The sequence below is a fragment of the Pteropus vampyrus genome, unplaced genomic scaffold (genome assembly GCF_000151845.1).
Source record: "Pteropus vampyrus isolate Shadow unplaced genomic scaffold, Pvam_2.0 Scaffold29, whole genome shotgun sequence".
In the NCBI taxonomy this organism is placed as follows: domain Eukaryota; kingdom Metazoa; phylum Chordata; class Mammalia; order Chiroptera; family Pteropodidae; genus Pteropus; species Pteropus vampyrus.
Genome location: NW_011888810.1, coordinates 6,930,309 through 6,939,548, shown reverse-complemented (window position 1 = coordinate 6,939,548; position 9,240 = coordinate 6,930,309). Strand labels below are relative to the sequence as shown.

The following is a 9,240-nucleotide window of genomic DNA, read 5'->3' as shown; positions in this document are numbered from 1 at the left end:
CAGTTTTGCAGTTTCTTTTATGCATTTAGGACCGAAGGTGAAATCCATCGGTGGTAGATCAAGAAGCGGGGAGAAAGCAAAGCAGGGGAATCTCTAGGACGGGATTAAAAGCAAAATGGAGAAACACACTCTTCCTTTACACTGGTGGGTACAGGTGAGTTAAAAATTAACACAGCACATAGAGATGGTGTGCAGGGAACAAGACAATATCGAAGGACTCTGGATCTCCTGTTCTGGGGGTCTTGTGCTCTGAGGCCAGCAGTAGTGCCTTCAAGGGGTCCAGAAAAAAAAAATTAAACATTTCAAAGGTATGGTAGCCTAGCTGCATAAGAACAATGGACAGGGCTGCTTAAGGTAAAGATTGGCCTTTGCTAAGGAAATTATATAGGCTTAGGACAGTGACTACCTGTCATGACCTGCCTGGTTAGGAATTTGTGACCAGACCATCCTGTGTAGTTACTTTCAGTCACTGAGCTTGTCAGGCCTGCCATGTAGCACCTCCTGAAAGCTCGTCAGGTTTTATTACATGGCTCCTTTTTCGTTCACGACCACAAAAAAAGTTTTAAGTTACATAAAAATTGCCTCACTTGATCCCCAAAATGTTAATATATAAAATAAACTGTGCATTCTTAGTTTGAGGTTAGATGTTACATAACTCTGACCCAGAAGTCTTTTTTATCTGCTACTGCTGGCCCCAGGGCCATTTGATCAGCAAATCAATACAGTCTTAGGTTGCACTGATAAAAGAATAAAGTTCTAAGGAGTGGAAGAAATTGTCACCGTCTACTCGGCCTTAGTCATTTTGGTTACCTCTCCTGCTGGTGCTAAATTCTACAACATTTCTTAATGGGCTTCGTTTACCTGAAGAACAGATTTTGATGCCAATTTCTTATTATTACATTTAAGATGGGTTTCGTTAATCAGAGAAGAAAGATCAGGAAGGCCAGGGGCTCCAGGCCTGACATCCACAGTGTCTTCAGCTGTTTCTCCTGCCATGGGCTAAAGAAGGGATGGTTTAATCAGGGGAGCATGATGCCTGTACTCAAATATGCACGGCATTTTGTTTTGGGTTTTGTTTTGTTTTTTTCTGGCTCTGGTGATCAGATGCACACCTATCAATAGAAGGTACACAGTTTATCTCATTATAAGGAAGAGCATTGTCACACTGAGTGCTGTCCCACAACAGAACAGGTGGCCTGGTGAGGGCATCAGTAAATATTTCATGAATCAATAAGCACCATAAGCAGAAAATTCTTCCATATATATGATGTGTTATGCCAAATTCTAGATGCACAAAGGCGTTTGAGGTGGGCTCCGTCTCTGCCCTCACAGGGCCTTCACAGGGAAATAGACCAGGAAAAAAAAAAAGGAATTATAATTATAAAGCAGAAAATGTACTATAATAAGAACAGAGTACAAAGGAGCCCATCCAAGCGGCACCTGATCCTGGCCCTGGCTGGTCAGAGAAGGATTCCCAGAGAATAGTTACCTAATTTGAGACCTAAATAGTGAAGGGAGTTAAGTGAATAAGATAGGAGAGAGAGGATTTCTCACTGAGAACAATGTTCCTTCCTAAACACGGTTTTCTGTGACCTCCTTCACATATGTGATCTTTATAAACACAAAGAAAAACAGTCCATTGTTATCAGTTATCTGCTGCTGCATAACAAGCTACCCCAATGTTCTGTGGCTTAAAATCACAACCATTGATGTGCTCATGATTTGGCATTCGGACTGGATTCACACAGAACTTCTGGCTTGCCGGAGCTGCTCACTCACGTGGCCACAGTCATCTGACAGCTCAACTGGCATGAACTGGCCAAATTGCCTCAGCTGGCATACCTTGCTTCTCCTCCACTGGCCTCCCACCCTCTGGAAGGCTAGACAGAGCTTCTTTACACGGTGGTCTCAGGGCTGCAGTCCAAGAGGGAAAAGAAGGCTGTTTTTAGGCATCAGGGGACCCACACTCTGGAACCCAGAGAGCATCATTTCTGCCACATTCTATTGATCGAAGCCAGTTATAAGGCCAGTTTGGATTCAAGGAATAGGAATACAGACTCTTCCTTTTTATGGGAGATGCTGTACAATATTGTGGTTTTGTTTTTCAAACTATCACAAGTATGCTGAGAAAACTCAAACTGGAGAAAATTAAGGAAGACGCCAGAGAAGACATTGAGCTTGAGCTCAGTCTTAAAGGATGAGTAGTAAGATTCTGTTGAGGAAAGCAGGAGGAGCACCCATGTTACAATGGCATGGAGGTATCAGAGAGGGCAGGTGACCTGTTTTGAAAAAACACAGGGATTGGTATCAGGCTCAGGAAACAAAATTGTGGGGAAAGACACAGCAGAAGAACATCACCACACTTAGCATTGTCCCACATACATTTGGCTGCTTGGACAATGTCATTGAGGTGTTTGATAAATGAAGGACATCGAGAGAACATTTTTAATCAGAGGAGTTAGGCAATGAGACTTTTTCTTGTATATCTGAAATGCCATTTCATAGGTACTATATGAAGCAGCATCCAAGCTATTTTGTTCCCATGGATCTGGTTAAGACTTTAACTCTCTGTACTTCCTCTTGTCCCTGACTTAATCATCTGTGTGAATTCTGAGTCCTTTTTTTGATCACATCAGTTCACTCAGAGTGGAGGGGAGAGGGGATGTCTGTCCTCAGCAAGTTGCAAAGACCCCAATCTGACATAATGGACACCGAAACTAAAGGACCATTATGACAGAATATATGAAGGCAAATGGCTAACATTTAAGCCAATACATGTGATTGTCCTCCAGTTGGATTTTCACAGGATTTTTGTTTCTATTTGTTCTTAATCAACAGGAGGAGGATATTTTATTGTTACAAGGCTGGAGAGAAAAAGAACTGAGATAGCAATTCTGGAACTAATCAACTTTAGCAAAGCCTCACAGAGGTGGCTTATATTGCCCAAGGTCACATGGCCCAAATGATTTAAGCCACAAGAACAGATAGTAAATATTTCCTCGAATTGTGGTCACTCTGGGAGCGGGAACTAACATGACTCATGATTAAAGTGCAGTCACAAAAGACCACATATTGTTGTGTGATTTCATTTATATAAAAGGTCCAAAATAGGCAAATCTATGGAGACAGAAAGTAGATTAGTGATGGCCTAGTAGTGCAGGCGGGGGAAGGGGAAGGAACAGAGGTTAGCTGCTAAAGGATGCAGGATTTCTTTGGGAGATGATGGAAATCTTCAAAAATTGATTGCGGTGATGGTTACGTAACTCTGTAAATATATTAAAAACCATTCAATTGCATACCTTAAATACATGAATTATATGGCATATGAACGATATATCGATAAAGCTGTTCCCAAAATTAAATTAAGTTAAAGCGCAAACTCTCTTTTTACACAAATCCTGTCATTTGGAGGCTGGCTGGCAACCATCCTCTAATCTAACACCAAAGCAGAGAAAGTGTTTTCAAAATCAGTGGGAGTCATGTTCTCAAGACAAATATAAGTATAATAAATGTTTTCTGCTCCCTAATTGTGCCCTTTGTTTAACTCAAAGGGAGCACCTACAGAAATGCGGGTCAAGAATCCATTAAGTGAACAGAAAACTTTTGTGAGACTGTAGATGACATGTCCCTGGGCCTCAGATTGACTATGTTTTGATAGATAAAAAGGAATCCCTCAGGGACAGACAGGTCTGGGGCTACTCTTGCTGCAAGGTGGGTTCATCACTAAACTGTCTTTCTAACAAAGTACATTCTAGGTTATACAGAACCCTAAAAAAATTAGATGAGTGAATCTAATATCCAGCCAATATTTGAGCCGAGAGTCAGCAAGACAGCAGCTGCCAGGGGAGACTCCTCTTGGTTGGCTTAACACAGACCAAGATGAGCACGACCATGATCACGTATCCTGTTCATGAGGACTTTCACAGGCTGTGGGTCTTATGGGAAACTCCCCTCAGTCATTGTCATGGAAGAGTTATTATCACATCTTTTTGCACATGAGGAAACTAAGGCTCAGAAACATCAGAATCATTGGGCTTAGCTTTTGCAGACACAGAGCTGTTAGTTCAAATGCCACGAATACAACTAATTAGCCCTGTGACTTTGGGAAAATTTTTTAATCTTTCTGAGTTTTACTCTTCTCATCTTTATAACGATGATGATAACATCTCTCTCATAGTCTTGTGAGATCTGGAGGAGAATTTATTCACACACACACACACACACACACACACACACACACACACACACACACACACACAGAATGCCTGGCAATGCAAAAGAGTTTTGCATGTGGTTATTAAACTGTGACCTCTGGAGTCAGAATTCTTGAGTTAAAATTCCAGGCCTGCCATCTGCCAAAACTCACACATTTAAGAACTTTAGTTTCTCTGTGCCACATTTCTTTATCTGTAAAATGGAGACGATAATAGCAGCTGCCCATAGATTTGTTGTGAAATTTAAAGACGATAAAGACATATAAAATCCATCATAAATAGTCAATAAATGGTAAAAATAAAGATGATAATGATAATAAAGCTAATAATTATATTAACTCTCAAATAATTTGTTCAGGGTCACATAATAGGTAAGAAGAAAGTGGGTTCCAATTCTAAGTCTTCTGACTTTAAATACTGATGTTTGGGTGGCTCCATAGTGTAGCGGTTAGCACGTCTGCTTTACACACAGAAGGTCCTGGGTTGGCACCCCAGGTGGAGCCATGGACTATACCCCAGGTGAGCCAGGCCCCGGATGCGCACTGCAAGCATGTGGGAGGAGATGCCCCACCTTCAGAGATTAAGTTCTTAAGGGGAGACAGCAACATCTGTAGGTGAAGGGTGGAAGGGTGGAGGAATTAAAATTTTAAAAAACAAATAAATACTGATGTTTTTCCATTATTAGACAAGACCACAAAGTCAAGAGCAAGTGTAGAAAATATTTTGAAATCTCAAAGGGTCTTTGGTGGCAGAAAGTCTTCAGTAACATTCAAGAAACAGTAGACTCTTCTTAAAAATAAAAGAAAAAGGAACACTTCCTAATTCATTGGATGAGACCAATATTATTGCCCTAATTCCAAAACTAGATAAAGGCATGACAAAAAAAGAAAAGTACAGACCAATCTCTTTTATGAATATAGATGTAAAAACCTCAACAAAATACTAGCAAAGTAAATCCAACAGCATATAAAAATAATTAGACACTATGACCAAGTGAGATCTATCCCAGGAATATAAGATCAGTTCAAGGTATGAAAACCAATCAATGTAATACACCATATCAATAGAATAAAAACAAAACCAGACAATCATCCCAGTAGATTCAGAAAAAGCATTTGACAAAATCCGACATCCTTTCATGATAAAAACACTCAACAAACCAGGAATAGAATGGAACTTCATCAACCTAATAAAGGGCAACTATGAAAAATCCACAGCTAATATCATATTTAGTGGTGAAACCTAAAAGTTTTCCCTTAAGGTCAGAAACAAGAAAAGAATGTCCACTCTTGTCACTTCTACTCCATGTTCTACTGGAGGTGCAACACTGTACCAGGGCAATGAGGCAAGGAAAAGAATTAAAGATAGCCAAATTAAAAAGGAAGATGTAAAATTTTCTCTATTTGCAGATGACATGATCTTATATATAGAAAGCCCCAGAGAATCCACTAAAAACTCTGAGAGATCATAAACAAGTCAGCGAGTTGCAGGATGCAAGATCCAAGTATAAAAAGTAGTTGCATTTCTATACAACAGCAATGAAGAATCCAAATATGAAATTCATAAACAGCATCAAAAGAATAAATGCATATGAATAAATTTAACCAAATAAGCGCAGCACTTGTACACTGAACACTATAAAACACTGTTGAAATTAAGAGGATTTAAATAAATGGAAAGAAACTCCATGTTTGTGAACAGAAGACAATATTGTTCAGATGGCAATACTGCCAAGTTGATCTCCAAGATCAACACAATCCCTCACAAAATCTCAGCTGGCTTCTTGGCAGCAATTGATAAGCTGATCCTAAAATTCATATGGAAATTCAAGAGACCCAGAATACCCAAAGAAACCTTGAAAAAGAACAAAATTAGAGTACTCATATTTCTTAATTTCAAAACTTACTACCAAGCTACAGGAATAAAGACAGTGTAGTACTGGCATTTTTTAAAAAAGACAACTGGGGGAAATTTAAATCATTTCTTCAATTAAAATAATTAATTAATTAATTAATTCTACATAAATAAATAAATAAATAAAGAGACAACTAGATAAATGTAATAGAATTAAGACTCCAGAAAAAAAAGGCTCAAACATCTAGCGTCAATTGTTTTTCAACAAAAACGCCAAGAGCATTCAATAAAGAATAGTCTTTTCAACAGCATTGCTGGGACATCTGTCTAGTCACATGAATAGAATGAAGTTGGACCCCTACCACACACCAAATACAAAAATTAACTCAAAATGGATCAAAGACCTAAATGTAAGGGCTAAAATCATAAAACTCTTAAAGAAAACATAAGAATAACTCTCTGTGACCTTGAATTAGAACATGGTTTCTTAGACATGGCACCAAAAGCACAAGAAACAACAACAAAAAATTGAACTTTACCAAAATTTAAAATTTTTTGCATCAAAGGTCATTTTCAATAAAGTGAAAAGACAACCCACAGAATTATGTAAAGTACTTTTACCTCAATGATAAAAAAATGAATAATCAATATTTTAAATGGGCAAAAGACACCTCCAAAGATGTACAAATGGCCAATAAGCACATGAAAAGAAGTTCAACATCATTTAGTCATCAGAAAAATGTAAATCAAAACAACAATAAGATATTTCTTCACACCCAAAAGGATGGCTATGATTTTAAAAAGAAGGAGAAAGGAGGGAAGAGGAAAAAGATGAAGAAAAAGAATAGCAACAGTTATGGTCACCAGTGACCTTTGTTTTCTCATTGTTGCTGGTGGAGCCTTTTCTCTAGTAACCTTACTCCATTTTTTCTTCACCCAGATGGAAAGGAAAACTTTCTGCCTTCTAGGCAGCCAAACCCATAAGAATGACAATCTGGAATCTGACAGCTTTGGGTTCTACTTCTACCTATACCGTGAACTCACTCTTGATTTGAAGCAAGTCATATTCCTTATCAAATCCTGTATTTTTTTTTCTTGCAACCATTATTTACACACATTCTAAACAGTTACTACAAGATATTTTAAATTTTTAAACGGCTAATACAAGGAAATGTAAAGTGAACTGTTTATGACACTAAAACTGTTTAAAATATCTTTTCTTCTATTGATGTTATTGGTATTATTCCATTGTGAGCCAGAAAAGTGACTTTAGCAACTCTATAAAAACCAGTAATCAATTTCTTGAGATTTCTCAGACTGATGTTTGAGAAACCAAGTCAATTTTTCATAAAAACTGGCTTTTGTTCAGCTTCCCTCTCTCCCCGAGGTAAGTAAACAGGTGCGTGTCCCCTCCATGTGACCTTCATCCCATACTTCCCCTCGGGAGAACTAGCGTGAAGGGAGAAGCTCGGCAGGCTGTTTTCCCTCTGGACTGGGGGGACCACCCCTTCATTACAGGTGACAACTCTGGGTTCTGGGTATCAGGTGCAATGAATGTAGAAGGTGAGTTTTGGAGTGCATATGCTGACAGCTCCCCACAGCTTTGAGGACTGAGCACTGGAACTAAGGACCTTCTGGAAATGTCCTTTTCTGATTGATTGGGGCACTTCCTGGTTAAGGGGATCCCAAGTGTGGCTGAAATGGAAGAAGGCTGTGGACTCCCAAATGTTAGGTGTGTAAACTGGTGGGACCGGGGGAGGTGGGCTACAGATTTCGACTTGAATGTCTTGCCTGGTCTCCGTGATGGCGTTTCTGTTTCCGGTTGGCTGGGAACCAGCTTTCTGCTCTTCTAGCAAAGTGAGGTGATACCCAGGAAGTGATGGAGATGTGGTCAGTGCGCTCGCTGGGCACCCGTCCGGTGTGGGAGATGGGAAGCTATGGCGATCTATAGCGGTGTTTGGGGCCCTCCAGTGGGTGTTGCTGGAACAGCACCTGGGCTTTCTGGGACGTTTGGCCTTATTTATTTCTTGGAGGGATCAATAAGTGAATGAAGACCAATTAGGAACCACATGGTTCTGGTAGGAGTCAAGAGGCTTCAATTTCCACCCAGGCCCGCCCGGCCGCGCCCCAGCCGCGCCCCAGCCGCGGATCCCCTAGCCGCCGCCGCGTTCGAGCCTCCAGCTCCCCCCACCACACACACCTGCATTTTCCCATCTGTAAAGTCAGGAAGTTGAGCTAGATGGTCTGGGTGTTCTCACGCAGTTTGATATCGTTGTTTCATTCTGAATCACTGGCATCTAAAGGCAGCTTTTGATCCAGCAGCTCCATGGTTTGTCAGCAGGGCCTTCTGCAGCAGCCATCTGGTCCCGTGTGCAATTGTTTCCCCTGGCCCCAACAAGCAATATCTGGAGACAGAAACAGTTCGAGCCCATCTGGGTGTTTTCAAGGAGGCTGCACCACATCCCTCATGGTCAATGCCCCTACTGATGTCACCCTTACTATCTTGGAAATACTACCTCCAGTTTGGGGGACAGCCTGTGTCCACTAAATCAATGGCTTGGACTGCTGTGATCCTGATATTTTCTTTTAATAATTCAAAAAGCAAGAACCCTCATTGAAGGTATGTGAAAAGGTTCACTACCACCCACCTGGGCCTGGAAGTGAGGCCAGATACATGGCTTAGATTAAAGCAAGAGAAGAGCTTCAAATTGAAGTTAAAGTTTGTTCTTACTTTTGTGGCTGTGTCAGACCCTTAGCAAGATCCAAACATAAATTATTGTGAATGTGCACCCTGGCTTCTGTTCCTCCAAGCCATACATAGGAGGTACTCAAATTCTCTTCACTGACAAGCACAGGAATCTCTCCTCAGTACAGGCTCCAGCCTTGGCTTTGAGGTCACTGACTGCATCCTCTCCCTGCCCGCAATACCGTCCGCTGAGTGAGGCCTCGGGCTTGTCTGAATCCTTCATCATCACCTTCAGGGCCTCCCACTTGCAGGGAAAGGAATGTTGAAAACCTGGTTGGTTCTTACTTACCAATCTGTAACCTTGAGGCAGTCATGTAGACGCTCTGGGCCTCAGACACTCTTCCTCAGTGAAATGGAGCTGATTACCCTGTCATGAAAACCCCATCAGACGGCTGGTGAGACATCTCTCACCCCTTCCCAACTTGT

At 40.8% G+C, this 9,240-nt stretch overlaps 1 pseudogene; it reads right to left on the bottom strand.

Moving 5' to 3' along the window:
- Positions 1-6,979: 6,979 nt before the first annotated feature.
- On the bottom strand, positions 6,980-9,037 carry LOC105289855 (annotated as a pseudogene).
- Positions 9,038-9,240: the final 203 nt, after the last annotated feature.